The sequence below is a fragment of the Macrobrachium rosenbergii genome, chromosome 7, assembly GCF_040412425.1.
Source record: "Macrobrachium rosenbergii isolate ZJJX-2024 chromosome 7, ASM4041242v1, whole genome shotgun sequence".
In the NCBI taxonomy this organism is placed as follows: domain Eukaryota; kingdom Metazoa; phylum Arthropoda; class Malacostraca; order Decapoda; family Palaemonidae; genus Macrobrachium; species Macrobrachium rosenbergii.
Window position 1 is genome coordinate 7,475,001 of NC_089747.1, and position 21,335 is coordinate 7,496,335.

The 21,335-nt window shown below is 37.6% G+C and overlaps 1 protein-coding gene across 21 annotated transcripts in view; it reads right to left on the bottom strand.

Annotated features, from left to right (window-relative positions):
• The window catches only part of Mef2 (myocyte enhancer factor 2), a 790,604-nt gene that overhangs the window by 251,384 nt on the left and 517,885 nt on the right, over positions 1-21,335 (bottom strand). For 3 of the 21 annotated variants that reach the window (XM_067106415.1, XM_067106424.1, XM_067106441.1), the window contains exon 1: positions 13,549-14,218. The exons of the other annotated variants lie outside the window; for them this stretch is intronic. The gene's annotated coding sequence lies outside the window, so the exon portion shown is untranslated. Of the gene's footprint in view, positions 1-13,548; positions 14,219-21,335 lie in introns of those variants that run through there. 21 annotated transcript variants of the gene reach the window in all.

A 21,335-nucleotide genomic window follows, 5' to 3' on the forward strand; every position in this document is an offset into this window, starting at 1 on the left:
TAAAACTCTAACTGCCTTAAGAACAATAATAAACACTACTATACTGTTGTAGAGGTCCGTCTTCTTTACCCCTCTAAAGAATGCTGTTTGTCTAACCATAACATAACTTTTCATTTTAAGAAAAGACGGGAAAAACGACCACAATCATTTACAATCTCAGCTAAAATAATGCTGGCGAATCCTTCTGTGATTCAGCTATATTTAAACGAGATAAATTGACACTAATTCAACTGCTCTACAGCTCATCAATTACAGCCAACGTCCATTTCGTTAACAAGGGTTTCTTGAAGCTGCAAGGCTGCTTTTGCTGGCAGAGGTCCTAAGTGTTTTTGTCACTACGTTCAAGCTATGGTCTCCATTAACACGTAGGCTACTCACAGACTAGAGAGAGAGAGAGAGAGAGAGAGAGAGAGAGAGAGAGAGAGAGAGAGACCGACCGTACAGTTCATTCAGGTTGCCCCAGGTCCTCAGTGTGAGGCACCAGAGGTGCCTACCAGAGAATTGCTAATGCATCTTCCGGTATATTTTGCATCTTCCAGTCTTGGATGGTCTGGGATGCATCTTAGATATTTGTCAAGCTTATCCTTAAACACATCTACGCTCACTCCTGATATGTTCCTCAGATGAGCTCGTAGCGCATTGTATAGACGCTGCATTAGCGATGCTGGTGCGTGGAGAGAGAGAGAGAGAAAGAGAGAGACTTCTCACGAGTACTGTGTACTGAAATACAATTCCTGACTTGTAAAGACATCAACAACAACATCCACTTGGATGAAAACATGAACAAAGCTTACCAAACACCGAGTGTTTTAGCTCAAATTTGGGTACTGGGGAACTTGTCCTCATTCTAGAGGTTTCATACAAACGCGAAGTCCACTTCCTGGAGATCTGATCCGATTCTGAATGAAAAGCTTTCAAGGACTTTTGGATATTCTATGATAATGTCTTATCATATCATAACAATCATTACCATAAAAATTCTTATGACAATCATTGCCATAAAAATAAGTGATTTTGCAAAATGTAGTTAATTCAGTTTCTGGTAAAAAATCTGATATTTTATGTTTTGCAACAGCTGTGGTCAATGGAACCAGCAAGATGTCTACACCCCATTCTTAATCTTCTACGGAGAAAGTCCAGATTAGTAACAAATTATAGGAACAAATGCACAAACATATTAGTACATATTAGTGAATATACTTATCATACCCACACAAATAATGTAACGTCTACTACAAGTCTTGTCATAAATCTCTGTAAATAACTTCACCAACTTCCTGCAATAGCAATCCCAATCGAAACCTCTCACCAAAGGTAACATATGGTAGCTAAAGGACGGAACGAGAGAGAGAGAGAGAGAGAGAGAGAGAGAGAGAGAGAGAGAGAGAGAGAGAGATTTGGGGGAAGGGGGGAGAGGGTGAAGGCTCCACCCCCATCCCCCCGTCGCACGTGAGAAGGGGCATTTGGTGCCAAGTAGTGCCACGTCCCTGTAATGAGGGGCACGAGCAGCTCCCTCTTTAAACAAACCCGCATGTGGCATCTTCAACCCCTTCCTTCCTTCCTTACTTCTTTTTCTCCTCCCTTCTTCTTTTTCTCCTTTTTTTCCTTCCTTCTCGACCCCAACTCCCAGGCAGACACACTCGCACGAGCATACATGGATAAATACATATACTCTTTTTTATTTTTATTTTTTAGGACATTTTCATTAGAGCATCGTTCCTACAGCATCACTTTTAAATGCAGTCAACTCTGTTCAATTAAAAATTGACCTTACAAAATAATTTAACTGATACACTTTTTTTTATTTTTTTATTTTTAGGGCATTTATTTTCATTAAAGCATCCTTTCTACAGCATGAATTTTAACGAGTCAACTCTTTTCAGTTCAAATTGACCTTACAAAATAATTCAACTAATACCCTATTTTAAAGAGTCGACTCTTTTCAATCAAAAATTGGCCTTACAAAATAATGTATCTACTGTAATACACTATTTTTATTTTTTTTATTTTTTAAGATACTCTTTTCATTAAAGCATCCTTCCTACAACATGAATTTCAAATACAGCCAACTCTGTTCAATTAAAAATTTACCTAACAGAATCATTTAACTAAAGACGCAATATCTGACATCTTTTGGCATCTACAGACTCTTGCATTCGTCATCTTGCGAGCACAGACCGGTACCTTTGTTTGAGCAAGATGACTAGACAGCGGAATACGTTCCCAACAGTTGAACTCGGTACGTTATAAGAGTTTGTATATGCTTGTGTATGTGAACCTACAAAAAAAAAAAAAAAACCAATCTGCCAATCGTCACTCACGCGAAAAACCATCGCGATAACCCCCCAAAAAATTGTCCTTTGTTAACTGCGCAGGCTTAAAAAGCAACGCGCAGCTTCGCTGTTGCAAACATCCACGTCTACAGCCCGACGAAAAACTCGCGGCGTCATCATATTTCCAATCCGGAGGGAGAAACGAACTATTTATCCGGATTTTAAAGAACGAACAAAACGCGAACTGAACAAAGGGGAAGCGCAAAGGATTTTACTCATCCGGGTGGCGAAAGGAAAGACGGATTTTAAAATAATGGATTTGAAAATAATGACTCTCACAACACTCGGTCGCGTTAAGGGAAATGAATATAATATATTTTGGGGGAAAAATGGGCCTAATTAACTGCTGCCTAAATTTCAAATCGGGTAGAAAAAAAAAAACTGAAATTAATTACGCGGCCCATTTAGGGGAAAGAAAACATCAAAACTAAGGATCGGAAAAATCCCCCCGACAAACTAGCCCCGTTGAAAAACATTGGTATAATGAGCAAAAAAACCCACCCGGAGATATATAAAATTCAATGCCCACTTAATTCGCATAAAAGTGCGACATCAAATTGGTCGCAAATAATAATTAGCTCGTCATAAAATTTATGTAAACAAATGTCTCATTTGATCAGCCGACAAAATTCCCAACTTAATAAACCGATGCTGTAAAATGTGATGGGGTCAAAAATGTTACATTCGAACTCAATTAAAGCACATTATTTTCACACTCACTCAAACACACACACATACACACACACACACACACACGCGCGCATGCGCATGCACGCACACATACATAAACACAAACACATAAACAAACACGCAATAATGATTTCTATTGAACAGAGTATTATCTTTCTCGGTAAATACAGAACGATAACATCTACTGTTAGGAGAAACTCCTTAGATAATATAAATATACTGTGTGTATGTATGTATATATATAAATATACGTATATATATATATATATATATATATATATATATATATATATATATATATATATATATATATATAATATGTACATATATATATGTGTACATATTTGCAAATAAGAGAGATGTGAGAGAGAGAGAGAGATAAGAGAGAGAGAGAGAGAGAGAGAGAGAGAAGAGAGAGAGAGAGAGTAAAAAAATACAAAAGTACTCTCGCCCTCTTCTAAGAGGAATAACATCTGCAATAAGTACTTCCTCACCCTGATTGAGAGAGAGAGAGAGAGAGAGAGAGGGAGAGAGAGAGAGAGAGAGAGAGAGAGAGAGAGGAGGGGGTTGGAGTCGTCCTCCCGGGTAATGGTAGGGGGCGTGGGGGGGGGTGATAATTCACAACCGGGTGCAACTTAACCACGAGAGTTGAAGGGGAAAGGAAAATGCCCCAGGGGAACTATCTGGACCACGTGTACCTTGATGGATGAGGCCACAAACGCTCCTAATCCACCAGCCATCATCATCATCATCTCCTCCTCCTCCTTCTTCTTCTTCTTCTTCTTTTATTTTTTCTTAAACCCCCCATTCTCAACATCCGTCTTCCACCCGCCCACAATCCCTCCTCTTCCCCCTTCTTCTCCTACTCCTCATCTTCCCCTCCTCCTCTTCCTCCTCCCGTTCCCCTCTTCTTCCTCCTCCTTCTTTTCCTCTTCCTCCCCCCTCATTCTCCTTCTCCTCCTCCCTCAAACTACTACTCCTTCTTCTTCTCCTCCTCCTCATTCTCCTCCTCCTCTCCCCCTTCCTTCTTCTCCTCATTCTCCTTCTCCTCCTCCCTCAAACTCCTACTCCTCCTCCCCTTCTCCTCTTCCTCCCCCCTCATTCTCCTCCTCCTCCTCCCTCAAACTCCTCCTTCTTCTCCTCATCCTCCTCCCCTTCCTTCTCCTCCTCATTCTCCTTTTCCTCCTCCGTCAAACTCCTCCTCCTCCTCCTCGCTTCCTTCTGCAACCGGGTGCAACAATTAACCAGAATCAATTCCTTTCTTCTGCCTCCTTTCGATTTCATTTCTCTTCTAACTCTCTGTAATTAAATCTTCATTTTCCTTTTCCGTTAAGCTTATTTTTACGACGAAATCATTTTCATTTTCCCTCGAAGTCATTCTCGTACGCTACATCCTCGAATAATTCTCTTTCGTTTTCCTTTATAGTCATTCTTGTGCTGCATTGTATCCTCGAATTATTCATTCTCTTTCCTTCGCTATTGTTATGCCCTTTCCGCTATCGTTTCCATCTTTTGCATAGTCTCCCAGTCTTTATTTCCCTTTTTATGTCAAGATTTCTTCGTTAAAAATATTCACACGAACATTACTGTCCTATTCCTAAATCAATTTTTTTTTAGCGAAGTTCCCTTATAAAATATAACTGAGTTCTAAAACTCTTCCTTTATATGCTGTATTTATCGTCTTTTTTTTTTTGGGGGGGGATGAAATCTAACTTTCTCCCTCGATGACACAAAGTAACATTTCGTCTCCAACTTGGAACATTTATTTATATCGTTTTTCAAGCCCTAATTCTATTTCACTTTTTTTTTTTTTTTTTTTTTGACGCAGTCGAGTCCTTGACAATTAACATGCTCCTGATGAAACAGAGGCTGAATGTTCCGCCTCGGAAATTATCATTTCATTCAACAGAAATAACCAAAATTCTAACCAGTATTTTAACGCTGGACTGGCAAAGAAACATGTGAACGTAAGTAAAGATACTGAATAGAATACGGAATAGAATATAGAATTTAGGCCTATGGCCAAGCGCTGGGACCTATGAGGTCATTCAACGCTGAAAAAGATATTGACAGCAAGAAGGTCTGAAAGTTGTAGCGGGAGGAAAACTCGCAGCTGCACTATGAAGAAATTGTTAGAGGGGTGGAAAATCAGATGGAAGAAAGTGAATATGAATGGAGGTACAGTAAAAGGAATGAAAGAGGTTGCAGCTAGGGGCCGAAGGGACGCTGCAGAGACCCTTAAGCAATGTCTACAGTGCACCACGTAAGATGCACTGACGGCACCACCAGCCCACGAGGGCAAAGATGTTGGTCACAAACATGTATTGAGGTAGTCAATAATATCATATAAAATTACTTAAAATCAAGAACTGTGTCGCAATCTAAAAATATCTAGAATTTATCCAGGAAATTTCGAACCAAACACAAAATATAGAGAGGAAAAAATACTTTCACTATAAAATTCATTATTTTAGCTATCCTACGTGAGTTCTACCCAGACTTACCTACATGGTGAAGACTATATTACATAATTGGTCTCCACAATAAAACTCTGTTTATGAACCAATATTTAAATTCATGGCGAACCGCCTCAATCATAGGACACAGGACTGAAGGATTGGGGAAGCACGGAGGAGGGTGGCGAATTCTCCTACCGGTGCATAAACGGTGTATAAAAAGATTTTTTCAAATCGGCTGACATTCAAGTGGCGACTTCCACTGTCTATGAGAGATTGTGAAGCCTTTTTCTGTGAGGCACTGTGAGCCTTTCTTACAGTCTTGGAAAGGCTGCAAAACCTTTTTCTCAAATTCCTTCCCACAATGCCTATGGGGTAAGACGAAGCCTTTTTAGTTCTCGTAATGTCATATGGGAATAGAAAAGCCTTTTTTTTATAATCTCCCTGGGGGACAGCAAAGCCTTTTTTTTAACCCTCAAAATACCTAAAACCGACTGTGAACCCATTTTCCCTTTTAGTTTTCCGTAAAAGAAAATTATTGTGCCGGCTTTGTCTGTCCGTCCGCACTTTATTCTGTCCGCTCTTAGATCTTAAAAACTACTGAGGCTAGACGGTTGCAAATTGGTATGTTGATCATCCACCCTCCAATCATCATACATACCATATTGCAGCCATCTAGCCTCAGTAGTTTTTATTTTATTTAAGGTTAAAGTTAGCCAAAATCGTGCTTTCGGCAACGCTATAAGACAGGCCACCACCGGGCCGTGGTTAAAGTTTCATGGGTCACGGCTCAGACAGCATTATACCGAGACCACCGAAAGATAGACCTGTTTTCGATGGCCTTGATTATCCCCTGTAGCGGCTGTACAGAAAACTCGATTGTGCCGAAGAAACTTCGGCGCATTTTTTACTTGTTTTATGCAGTCTATAAAGGACACAGAGGACGTTTTCTCAAGTCTTCCACGTTCGCTTTTGAAGCTTTTTTGTGAGGAACCCAGATGCCTGATTAGGATCGAATCGATACTGGAATACTCCCTAAGTCGGTGCGACCTAAATCTTTGAAGGAGTCTGACCTTCTTGTTTACTAGGAAAGCTTTGTGAATCATCAAAAGAACCTTCACTTGATGTAAAAATGAACTCCTTAAAATAATAACTAAAAATTAACCATTACAAAGGAGCTTTGTAATGGAACAGATTTTACACAAACAATTCGCTTACTAGACAAAGAGGTACTAGATACAGATACTGCTTAATAAATTTATGCAGCATCTGTATCTAGTATTTTTTATCTTGCAAGCGAATTGTCTGCGTAAAATCTGTTCCATTACAAAGCTCCTTTTTAGTCATTCATAGTTATTTTTTTATTATTATTTTAAGGACTTCATTCATGATTGTCAGGCCACTTGTGCATTAAACTAGAAAAATGTTTACATTAAAACATTTTGGCGTGTTTTTTTTTTATGTATGAAGATACCATATAAAATTTTAGGGGGGCGTTACCCACGAAATTTTTCTTCTTTTGTCCGTTAGGGAGACACTGCTTGAAATATTTGCAGAAACTCGTCATGCATTATCCTATCGTTGTGCTGAGGTAATTATTGAAATAACTGAGGTAATTATTGAAATAACTGACACTCCTTACTTAAGCCTTTGAATCTTGTTGGATATTCGTTTCGATTCCAGCTTCTTTCTTCTTCAGAATCGCTTGTTTACACAAATAAAAGTCATATTAGATAAATTTAGCAGAGGCTATGTCACTTGAAGGATTAAACACCAGATCAGGGTAATGATATAATAAAATGAAATTAAAAGTTACTGATATTAAACTAAATATTCTGCTTCTCTTCTAACCTGACTTATAATACTAAAGGTGTTACGCCAAGTTGTATACTCGTATTGCGCGCTAGCTCGTCCATAGCGACTATTTTTGGTAGTTTCCTTAATTTTACATGAAAAAATAAAAAAAAACTCAACTACAGCGTTTCGATCACATCTTGTTTACCTTCATAATCAAATAACATCTTGTCATTACATAGCAATTGCAAGCTATATATAATAATGTATATCAACTCGGCTTAGATTCTAAATCGATTTAGCATCTATCATCAGACAGAACCACCTTTTGATGTGATGAGTCATCTTGACAAGCTACCTATTAATGCTTATCAAAACAGTTGTAACAACATACGTCTCATGATCATTAATAAAAACCACAGTATACAATTACGATAATTAATATTAACATCAATAAATACAGGTGCTAGAACCATTTCTGTCTGAATTACAAAGGCTTTGGGCAGCGGACTGAAAACGATGTTCTCCTCAAGTGGCGAAATTCCTATCATATTTGGCAGGACACTTCTCCAAGCGAATGGGTCCGAAATACATACGCGATTGTCACCTAAGAGAGAGAGAGAGAGAGAGAGAGAGAGAGAGAGAGAGAGAGAGAGAGAGAGAGAGAGAGAGAGAGAGAGAGAGTGTTGTAATTCATTTTAAAAAGAATTCATGACAATTTGGGAATTATCATTGAATATCTGCATTCTGCATTGAGAGAGAGAGAGAGAGAGAGAGAGAGAGAGAGAGAGAGAGAGAGAGAGAGAGTGTTTTAAAGCATTACAAAATGAATTCAAGATAATTTGGGATTTGCCCTTGATTATTTGAATTTTGTGTGTGTGTCAGAGAGAGAGAGAGAGAGAGAGAGAGAGAGAGAGAGAGAGAGAGAGATTGAATTTTTACAACGAATTCATGACAATTTTGGAAAATGTCAAGGAATATATTTGCAATAATGATTCACAGGCACATTACTTTTAAGCAGAGGAATCTTCAGATGCGCTTTTAAGATGAAATATATACAGTGTGTATATATATATATATATATATATATTACTCTGAATCTTCAGATGCGCTTTTAAGATGGAATATATACAGTGTGTATATATATATATATATATATATATATATATATATATATATATATATATATATATTCAGCAAGAATTTGCTTCAATCTGAATTGGCAGGATCGTTCAACCACTGCTTGCACTAGCTGAAGCCACCGATGGTTCTCTAAATAAGCTTCAAGAAAGTCTGCGGTAAATAACGAACCTACATTTTTCTTTAGCAACTTCAAAGAGGCTTTACCTACAGTCATAGGATACTAGCAATTACATAAAGGGATCTTTTATTCGTAAATAAATACATAAATAAAATGAAACGTATACACAATACGCGCAACTTCATTCTGACCTTGAACACTGTCACGTCATCATTTTCTTGGGCAGAATTTGTACCCTTACGTCCACGCCTTGCCTACTGAAGTTATGAGGAGGAGATTGTAGATTGTGTGTTCTCAATCTTTGTTCGGGATGATGTCTCAAAAATTTAGGTATGGATTCCAGCGAAATTTTGTATAGGGTGGAATAAGGACCAGGAGAATCCAAGAATTCCATCTCTCTCTCTCTCTCTCTCTCTCTCTCTCTCTCTCTCTCTCTCTCTCTCTCTCTCACAGATTTCAAGACGCCAAGGAAGAGCATTACATTTTTTCGTTGTGCTTTAATAGTTTATTCAAATTTTTATTTATCTATTAATTTTTTTCATATTTTATTTTCTAATAACTGATCTCTTCTTTTGTATTTCCTATTACCACCTTTTATTTCTTTCAAAAGAACACCATAATCTTTGTAAGCTTGAACTTCAAGTTAATGACCCCTCTGGGCTCGTTCCATATGAATAGGGTTCATCTGCTGAATAATAATATAATAATAATAATAATAATAATAATAATAATAATAATAATAATAGCAGAGTCGTGTGTCATTTATTACCGCTATGGGTAAAATATATTCGATTGAATGACATATTAACTAAATAATAACTAGGTTGAGTAAGACCATCGCTTCCTGAAGGTCGCAATATTTTAGCTATTCTGGACCACAACGTTCGAACGAACGATCTGCGCATGCGCAGCGCCACCACACCGCTATTAGTCCAATTAGCCGCTTCGTAAAGAAGCCCAAAACAACGGCTTTGCATCCCTATCAGGTGACAAGATTCATTAACACGGATATAATTATCATTAAGGAGAGCTTCGCCGCTTCATTTATCGAGCATCTTTGTATCTCCGAAGATAAATGGCGGATGCATTTTCAATTTACAAACGAGTAAAAAATGCGCCGAAGTTTCTTCGGCGCAATCGAGTTTTCTGTACAGCGCATAATCAAGGACACCGACAATAGATCTATCTTTCGGTGGTCTCGGTATAATGCTGTATGAGCCGCGGCCTATGAAACTTTAACCACGGCCCGTTGGTGGCATGTCCTACATCGTTGCCAGAGGCACGATTATGGCTAACTTCAACCTTACATAATATAAAAACTACTGAGGCTAGAGGGCTGCCATTTGGTATGTTTGATGATTGGAGGGTGAATGATCAACTAACCAATTTGCAGCCCTCTAACCTCAGTCGTTTTTAAGGTCTGAGGGCGGACAGGTAAAAGTGCGGACAGGAAAAAGTGCGGACGGATAGACAAAGCCGGCACAGTAGTTTTCTTTTACAGAAAACTAATACAAGGGAAAAAGAGAGGCGGGGCATGGAGATTATAAACAATAACATAAGACCTTAAGTCTTCTTCAGTTTCAGTACTTTATCTACTCATCTTTTTTCATCTCTAAATCTTCTGAGAATAAAACATTTGGCTTTCATCTCAATAAATTTAAGACCAGTTAAATTCAGGAACAAATGAGACGGCCATTATAACGACCAAGTCGTATTTATTAAATAAAACAAGTCATGGGAAGATAAGTATGAACATGGAATTCATGATATCACTTTATCTGTAGATAATTTGTTTACGACTTTATATCCATCATAATTAATCACCAAACAGTTTCTTTTCTACTCAAGTTTCCTTACGCATAATCTAGAGGTAACAGAATCTTCCAAGCAAGAGAGACTGGGGTTCGATCCCGATGTGAGTAGAAATTTAAGCTTATCAAAACATGATGATACTGATATGTAGGTTGCTCAAAATTGTTTTCCACTGACGGTCGTTGACTTGTTCCCAACCTGTTTGTGGAATGTGTGCAATAAGGTTGCTAACATGAGTCTGTGAGCTTTACTGTGGTGTGGACGCATGCTGACATGGTATTCAAGTTAGCGACCCCTGTTTTGGACGAATTACTTGAAATCTATTGGCAACTTCCAAAAGTAGCATATTAACTCTTTTGGACTGCAATTACATAACCATATGTCACCGTTTGCACAGACTCCAAGATTCACCTTAGCTTGAATGGGACATTCGGGAGAAGGGCCACTTGGTCAAACCCAGGTCCCTGAGTTCCTAGCAAAGCTCAGTAAAACCCCAATTCGCTAGAAAAGTGGCCCCTGTGCTTCCTTGGGAAGCACTGGAAGGGGGACACTAGTGGCCTGGGAACACAAAACTCCTTTGAAGTCACAGAGAGTCTGCCTCTGACATTAAGTCTGACATTAAGTTTGACTTAATTTTATAATGAGAAAAAGTTACACGCCCCATCTTCTACCCTCTGCAGTTCCTCAGAGGCAGTGAATCCTTCCACAATAATCTTTCTTAAAGTCATTCTGGACCTCACTGGCTCTGGAAAGTTGGAGTTGGCTTCTAGTGGCCTCAATTTCTAGGTTGTGTATTTCAGCCAAAAGTTATCAGTCTCTCGCTATGAGGTTGCTAAATCCATGTCCTTTTCTGTCCTGGCTGAGATCACCATCGCAGACGGGATCAAGCGGATTGGACCTACAATGTTCCAGTCCGTTCAGAAATCGAACCCAAGACCAGTACACAAGTACTAAATCAGATATGCTTCAGACTGCCAAATTGGACTGCAATGCTTCACAGTTACATTAAAGTCGTTCTTTCTGTTTTAATTAACACGTTGTTTATATTTCCTGCTGCTTTTTTACTTTCGCTCTTAAGGGTTTTGTCAGATCATCTTGGTCAATGGAGTCTACCTACATGTGCCTCGTCTTCAATTCTATTTCCCCATCAGGGATTTCAGCTGTCATATAAAATGACGGGGCATAACTGCCATGAAATGCTGACTGAATGCAGTCCTTAACAAAAAATAAACTATATAAAAAACTGTAAAATTACTGCAGGGTTTGGATAAACAAATATATTATAAAATGTCGTAAAGCAATTACGAAATTTTAAATGAAACGTCCCTAAATAAAATCCATACGAAAAATGAATCCAGAATCATAACTGACAACAAACTGAAACTTGAAAATAATCGAGTTTCTATGCGTACAAATTTACTCCAAACAAATTAACGGGTTTTCAATATATATATATATATATATATATATATATATATATATATATATATATATATATATATATATATATATATATAATATATATATATATATATATATATATATATACATATATAGTATACTGTATATATATAAATATATATATATATATATATATATATATATATATATATATATACACACAACAATTACATTTTTAAAAAAATATATAAATCACAATAACCGATTTAAAAAATATATATATATAAATTACATTTTTTTTAAATACAACAACCACAAAACAATGCCTTGTCCACAACAACACAAACGAACGCAACCCTGACCCAGTGTGGACAACGCCACTGAACGCAGCTTCTCGGAAGCTTACTCATTTTGACACCGAACGGGACGACTGAACGCACCTTTCCGAGCTCCCAAATCCGTCACGGCGTTAAGACCGTGAAAGCAAAACGACAAACGCTATCACGGGAATCCACAGGAATGGGAATTCCGTGGGTATCACGAGCAAATCCCTTTCTTACTTGAAAACTGGCACAGATCGAACACGGATTCATCCAAGGATTACATAACGGTATATAAAGATCCCTTCAGCAACTCGTGTTGCCATTTAGCAAATTCATTATTGTATCTCTCTCTCTCTCTCTCTCTCTCTCTCTCTCTCTCTCTCTCTCTCAAGCGGAAAGATTACCCTTAAATTTATTCTTGCTTTCTTTTTTTTGGTATTTTCCATATCTTGTTAATTTAACTAAAAACAAAGGCCTCTCTCTCTCTCTCTCTCTCTCTCTCTCTCTCTCTCTCTCTCTCTCTCTCTCTCTCTCTCATGCGCACAACAAGGAATAAAATGGGAAAACTGGCGATTCTTAGGGTTATATCTACAGTATATACGTAGATTCAAGCAGACTAATATTTATAACCTTAACTCCATAAGCAAAACTAAAATGCTATTCAACATATGAAACACTGACCACGCTCACGTATATAAAAAAAAAAGGACGTCTCAAAATGCAGAGCTTCAGGCAATGATTTTAATGAAACACTTCCGCAAGAACTAATTTTTTATATTTTTTTTAATCAGAGAAAGCAAAAAAAAAAAAAAATCAAATATATTAGCAAAAAATCGGGTTCGTTTCTTCAGTGGGTCATTCAAAAGTAAATCTACTTAAGCAAGAACTATTTTTTTTTTAATCATGGAGAAAGCCAACCCCTCCCCGCCCCAAAAAAAATCAAATGAGGTTCGCTTCTTCAATGAGTCACTCAATAGTACTCTACTGATTTGCAGAAAAACCGAAGCTTCGTCCCGTCCCAGCAAATGAATGGGAATGTAAACTACCAGCTATAACAGGTCGCTTTATTATCCAAAATCCTAACGGTCGTTTAAATAAAAAAAAAACCTGGAATGCTGAATTTAAGATTACATGTCCACCCTTGGATGTTCCGTGACGTACATCCATGAATAAATGAATAAAAAAAATGTTTCTGCGCAATGGTATAAAAATAAATTTTAAAAAATGGTTCTGCACAATAGTGTGATTTAGTTTTTTTTTTTAAGTAGACTGACGCCACTACAATCGCACGCACACACTAACACACAGTCAGCCTTCGCCCTAGAGGCTATAATGCTTACTAAATAAATGAAAGCTTTAGAGGCCCACTTCTTTAGAGTGGTCGCATATCTACGGCCTGAATCTCAACTGAACATATTCTTAAAAAAAAAAAAAACACACACACACATCTAAGTCCACCTCTTATCACTATTGCTTACCTGAGAAACAGCGAATGCAACCAAGATATATATCCACGTTGTAGGTGGTTGGTTAAGTTCCTTATCAATGAGTCGTTCACTGAATGACTTTATTACTACTAGCGTCACATTCGTTACTGAATAACTTTCGACATTCGAAAACCATATAATTTTCAATTATCAAGTCGTACGTTCATTAATTAATCCTGACACTTCCACAGTATTCTTTCAAAGGGCAAGAGTTATGCCACAAAATGTCTAAAGAATATACATATAAATTGCTCAATGATACCACTCCATTACGCAATTCCTTCAGGTGGGGTCTGCCCTTCTTACTTTTCTAGAAACGGATATCACTTTCCTTCAAAAAGGAGGAATAAGTAAAGAATGTTTTCTCTGTTTTCATACAAATGACACCAATCAAGAACCCAGAGTGGACGTTTCAGTTCAAGGTCGTCGCCGCGGCCCTTTAAATCCGACCCATCGCGTCAAATCCTCCAACAAACAGCCTTTTCCTATAAAAAAAAAAAATCACCACCACCACTTCTACGTTTTATAAAGTAAAAAAGAGATATCACAGAAGCAGCAGAGAGAGAGAGCGAGAGAGAGAGAGAGAGAGAGAGGGAGGAAAGAAGAAGGCCGAAGGGCAGCTTCTTCACAACACCAGCCCTCAGAAGAGACTCGGCACTTCTATTACTGCTGCTGGTGGAGGTTCCTCGCTTCCAAGGAGTTGGTGGGATCTAAGAACGGAACACGCTTTATATTTATTCCCCTGTAGGTTTATTTTCAAGCCGGGGCGTCCGTTCCAAGAGAAGGTGAGGGCCCGGGCAAGACCGATTTACCTTGCGGCACGAAAGGAGAGAGAGAGAGAGAGAGAGAGAGAGAGAGAGAGAGAGAGAGAGAGAGAGAGAGGGCGTGGCGTGATGGGTCAGTCCCACACACGAAGGATATGAACCTGTAAAATTATGTTACAATGTTTCGATGACGTCAGGTTATTTTCTCCTATCCCAAGTTGGGGTGGTTACTGATTTTATAATAAAATCATCTCTTTTAAACAGACAGTCATCATTAAATTCTAATTTTACAGACCATAATTAACACAGAATCAAAATAATATAATTTTATATTAATTATGGTTTTTAAAATTATAATTTATATTAATCTAAACTCTTAACTTCAACCTCAAAAATATCTTTGCACTGTCAATATCCAAATTATAGGGCAAAGAAACGTTCATTATTAGGACCACAATATTTCACTAAACTCATAAGAATAAGAAAATTAAAACAAAATTGTCACTACATCTTCACCAAGAAAATCCCTATCCCCCCCAAAATCCTAAACCAAGGAGGACGACGCCAGGAAGAGGGTACGCGCTCAAAAAACCACCTGAGCCCCATCAGGTAATCAACCGCCAACAGAGTTATTTTCTTCCGGCCCGAGTCGTAATAAAGTAATAATAGGCTTCTATTCTTATATAAGTATTATCAATCTCAGGGAAGAAGCCAAGAACCAGAAGGGAGATCTGAGGGGGAGGGGGGAGGAGGGGTTAGTGGAAGAGGACCACATGCCAAGTCAACCAAATAGAAATTCGTCATCTGCCCATATAGGACATTCCATAGTGAAGTATCCTTCTTGGTCTCTTACGTTACTTCGACGATCCCAAAGTCCTACGAGGTCCTGGTTAAATTCTCGTGCCTTGCAATCCTGGCAAAGCTCTCAGACACACAGAGAGAGAGAGAGAGAGAGAGAGAGAGAGAGAGAGAGAGAGAGAGATGGTACTTAGGAACAAGAGGGGAATCCACTCAAATCGTGACGTCAAATCCTACCGGAGCCCGCACGAGGGCGGCCAAAAGCTTAGCAACCGCCGGCGTCTTCTCTGCCACAACTGTCAAAAGGGCGTCCCGAAATAAAGGTCCTCTCCCCCTATTTTAAATACAGACCTAAATCCTAAAGATATACCTCTCCATCCATGCCAGGGAAAAGGGACGCTAAATTTATCAAGAAGAGACTCAAGGTGTGTGTGTCGGCGCGGCATTCCAAAAACAAACTCTCTCTCTCTCTCTCTCTCTCTCTCTCTCTCTCTCTCTCTCTCTCTCTCTCACACACACACACACAGACACGCACACACACACACACAAATCAGGAGAAAAAGTAGGCGATAATTACCAATAAACACACACAGACACACACAAATCAGGAGAAAAAATAGGCGACAATTACCAATAAAAATAATGAAAGGCAGCAAAATATTTCAAATTTAAACAAAAAATACCCCCCTCTTGTATATAAATTGAAATTTTAACACCTAATTTAATTATGCAAGCTATCACATGCTTCAGTCTATCTGAATATACTCAGCATGGAATAACAAGAGAATGATTTAAATTTCATTCTTTTTACATTTTACAATAAAAGCTTACTTTTAAGTTCACTGGCTACGCAAATTTACGCAAGCTGACCGACATGTCAACCGCACTCCAAGCGTTACTGGTCAGACCAGTTTGTGAATGACAAGTAGTAAAAGACAGCCCAAGTTATGAATGAATCAAAAACAATACAGAAAGAGAGACTACCCCCCAATCCTTGTCCTTCGCAGGAAGAACTTCGAGAATAAATGTTATTATTGATCAATTAAGGACAAAAGAACATCAGTCAGCACATTCATAAAATTGACGCGCGGGACTTATTCATCAGGATCCATCACAAATCATACGGAATTCATCAAAGAAAAGGGATAAGTGCATGCCTATGGGGCCTGTCTAATCATCGCCCCTCAGACTACATTCATTCAAATCCCAGTTCCATTCACGACAAAGGGAAGGCCCCTCGCGATCCTTTGAGGGCGCGACCAAACACACACACACAGACACTACCTTCCCCTCCCCCCTCAAAAAAAAAAAAAAAAAAAACTGCACAGCCACGGCGACCCAAACAAGTGTTTCGCCAGAATCCCTAAACGCGTGTAAGAATCGTTGGCTTGTCAGTACCCTCCCGAAATACACTTGTCTTATTTTACCCTCTGGCACTGAAACCCCCTCCGTCAGAAGTCTCTTATCCCCCTCCACTCCCCCCTCCACTATCCTCTCCTTCTTCCTTCCCCCCCACCCACCTCTTTTTCGGGGTCCGTGAACCCATCACAACTACCGCAATTAGCGCACTGGCTATTACCGCTCGGCTCACAAATAGCCTTTGAAAGGACAGCGCTGTTGACGCAACCGTCGGTTATGGATACAAGCGGGTTGCGTCACTTTCCGATACTCCTTTAACGTAGGGAAATTCTCTACCAATAATACGTCAGTTTTTTCTTCTTTGACAGAAAGGTTAATGGTTCTTCCTAAAGAAGAACCTAAATAAAAATTAAAAGTACAAAAAAAAGAACCTAAATAATAATTAAAAGTACAAAAAAAGAACCTAAATAATAATTAAAAGTACAAAAAAGAACCTAAATAGTAATTAAAAGTACAAAAAAAGAACCTAAATAGTAATTAAAAGTAGAACCTAAATAATAATTAAAAGTACAAGAAAGGACCCTAAATAATAATTAAAACTACAAAAAAGAACCACAATAATAATTAAAAGTACGAAAAAGAACCTAAATAATAATTAAAAGCACAAAAAATTTGACTGAATATCAATTGCAAACAACTATGACAATACGTCAGTTTTTACTTCTCTTGTAGAAACGTTAATTGTTCTTCCCAATTTCCATAATAAATAATAAAATAATTTGGCTGAAAATCAATTGCAAAAAACTAACAGTCATGACTTCATAAAATTCAGGACACTTTCAGCCATTCAGCGCTGAGGACAGTGAATAAAGTTAGAGTGGTTGGACAGCAGAATACCAGGAGTTCCAGAAAATAAGGGAGATGAATTACAAGGATCTACATGTGGAAATAGGAGAAAACCCCACAGCCGCACTAAGAAGTAACAGTTAGAGGTGCTGGACAGCACGACTGAAGAAAGAAAGGGGAAATGGAGGTACTGTAAAAGGGTAAGAAGTAGAAGCAGCCAGTGGTGGAAGAGACGCGGCAAACATCCTTTAATCATACCTACAGTGCACACAGGTGGTGCACTGACAGCACTACCCACCCTGCGGAATGCCAGGGCTTTTGGTTATAATAATCCTCATAAAAAAGTGAGGCGTTTTTGACTAATTATTATAATTGTTATTATTTTTTGTTGTTGCTACAACTATGGTTAACGAACTTTCACCTGATTCCAGAATATCCTTGAATTTATTCCCATCAAAGATCAAAACACGAAAACTAAAAATTCCCATCAAAAATCAAATAGCAACTTTGAAATCCTCAGGGATCACAGATGAAAACTAGCTGAACATGGAGAGAGATATTTCAGATTAACGTCAAAATTCAGGCAGCATTTAACTTCAGGTACAAATTACTGATATATAAACATTTTCACAGGCAGCCAGAAAAACATACATCTTTTAAAATTATTTTTGTGAGCTCCGTTTTCAGATGTGGATACAAATGATATAAGCACTAAATCACACTCTCTCTCTCTCTCTCTCTCTCTCTCTCTCTCTCTCTCTCTCTCTATATATATATATATATATATATATATATATATATATATATATATATATATATATATATATATAGTAACTTAAGAAGAATGAACGTAAGAGGGTGAGTGACGGTCGAGAGAAGCCTAGTCAGGAAGGAAGGAAGGAAGATAAGGAAGTGAAGAAGAAACTTCTGCGCGAGGCATCATGAGACAAGGAAGATGAAAGACAAAGAAGAAAGAGGACTTGAGAGATTAAGAGACGGACGATAAAGCTAAAGTGACGAAACAAAGAGAAAACGTATTACGCACATAACGATATTACAGAGAAAGAGAAAAAAAAAGATTGGAAGGAGGAGAAGGGGGAGGGGGGAGACATACGGGATAAATGGGGTGGTAGGATAGAGGGGGAGGAGGAGGACAGGGTAAAAGAAAAGAAAAAAAGAAAAAATCCCGAATGAATGTTGCAGAGGCAAATTCCAAAGGTTGGCAATCTCGATCAATAACGCCGAAAGAGCAAAAGGGGAAGACACAGAGAGAGAGAGAGAGAGAGAGAGAGAGAGAGAGAGAGAGAGAGAGAGAGAGATATTTCATATCGAACAGATGGTTCCTAAGAATTGTTTTCGTACAGAAGATGAAAAAAAAAAAAAGCGAATACTTTCCCAACTTCTCTTGAATGGAAGAACGAGAAAAAAAATTTTGTTTTTGTTTTTTACGTCGAAAACAAAGTTAACCTTTTCCATCGGCGTTCTTCGGAATGCGCGTTCATCCGGCCCCGCTCAGCGTAACTTCCTCGCGCCCTAAGATGTACTCAGATGCTGACTAAGCATAAATCTATCTCAGTACTCTTGTCAAATGTAATTAGGTGCACTCCCGGTTTTAATCCAAATATATCTGGCAAAAATGCCAAGGTAGATTTATTTTGGTTCAGTAAGAGCGCTAACGTACGTTTATTGACATAAACATGTTTACAGAGAAATTCCATTGTAATGAAATGCCAAATTTATATATATATATATATATATATATATATATATATATATATATATACATATATATATATATATATATATATATATATATATATATATGTGTGTGTGTGTGTGTGTGTGTGTGTGTGTGTGTGTGTGTGTGTAATTGTAATAGCCACAATGCCCTCTTAACTTCTCAAATTCTTCGCGCTTTTTGGGATATGCTTGTCTCTGCAATGCTCTATGGAATGACAAGATAAATTGTTTATAAATTACAATGCCTTACGGCATGAAAACAAGATAAATTACGTAAACCATTAACATGTCCTATGGCGCGAAAACAATTACTTTGAACATTACATGAAAATAAGGTAAATTATTTATAACATTAAAATGTCCTATGGCATGAAAACAAGATAAATTACTTTGAACATTACATGAAAATAAGATAAATTATTTATAACATTACAATGACCTATCGCTGAAAACAAAATTACCTTACAATGGCCTTTGGCACGAAAACAAGATAAATTACTTATAACATGGCATGGAAACAAGATAAATTACTGATCACATTACAATGCCCTATGGCATGAAAGCAAAATAAACTACTTGTACCACTACAATGTCGCATGGCACGAAACCAAGATAAATCACTTATAACATGACAGTGCTCTATGGCGTGAAAGCAAGATGGATTACTTACAACATTACAATGTCCTATGAATGAAAACTATATAAATTACTTATGAAATTAACATGACCTATGACATGAAAACAAGATAAATATCTCATAACATTACAATGTCCTATGTCATGAAAACAGTAAATTACTTATAACATTACCATGAAAACAAGATAAATTAATTATAACATGACAATATTCTATGGGATTCAAACAAGATAAATCATTTAAAACATTACTCTCTCCTTTGACATGAAAACAAGATAAATTAATTATAACATTACAATGTCCTACGATATGAAAAAGAGAAAGATTGCTTATAAGATTACAATGTCGTATGGCATGAAAACATTATAAACAAACAAATGACTCTCTACATCCGTGTATAAATGCGTTCCCGAAACCTTTGCAGATTCAATGTTCTCCACTCCATACGAACGAGCCGAAACAAAGGCGATATTCTTTTGCATTACATTATTAAACAAGCAAAAAATGCGCCTAAGCTTCTTCGGCCCAATCGAGTTTTCTGTACAGTCGATACTGCGTATAATGAAGGGCACCGAAAATAGATCTATCTTTCGGTGGTCTCGGGATAATGCTGTATGAGCCGCGGCCCACGAAACTTTAAGTACAGCGAGGTAGTGGCCTGGCCTATGTCGTTGCCAGAAGCACGATTATGGCTTAATTTAACCTTAAATAAAATAAAAACTACTGAGGCTAGAGGGCTGCAATTTGATATGTTTGATGACTAGAGAGAGGTTGATCATCATACCAATTTGCAGCACTCTAGCCTCAGTAGTTTTTAAGGTCTGAGGGCGGACAGAAAAAGTGCGGACGGAATAAAGTGCGGGCGGACGGACAGACAAAGCCGGCACAATAGTTTTATTTTCAGAAAACTTAAAAACGGGAATCCTAAACTGAAGTCAACTGAAGGGAAATGGTAAATAAAAATGGCTAAGTTGGTATACAACTGCAAGGAAACAGTGACCTTTATCTCTCCCCTTATGTGAAAAGATTAAAACATTAAATTTAACATTTGGAAGACCAAATAAACTAAAGATCGCATTCCTTTTTAATGAAAAAAATCTAAAAAAGCACAGTAATGAAAAAATAAGTGAAAAAACTAAATCAACAATTAATCTAACATTTGGAATACCAATTAAATTAAAGACCGCATTATTTTCCAATGAAAAAAATATAAAAATTAACATGATAATGAAACACTGCGTTTAATGACAAATTTAATAATACCCGAATACATGCGAAAGCTGACGAGAATATACTTAATCACGACATATACTGAAACACAAGCAGAGAAAGCTTCCTATAAATAGAAAATAAAAATTAAAGAAAAGAGATCTTTATATACTTATCACGACACACTGCAACACAAGCAAAGAAAGCTTTCTATAAATGGAAAATGAAAAGAGAAGAGAGAGAGAGAGAGAGAATCTTTATATACTTAATCACGACACATACTGCTAAAGCTTTCTATAAATGAAAAAAGAAAGAATGAGAGAGAGAATCTTTATATATATATAACGACACTGCAACACAAGCAAAAAAACTTCGTATAAATGGAAGATGAAAGAGAGAGAGAGAGAGAGAGGATCTTTTAATAC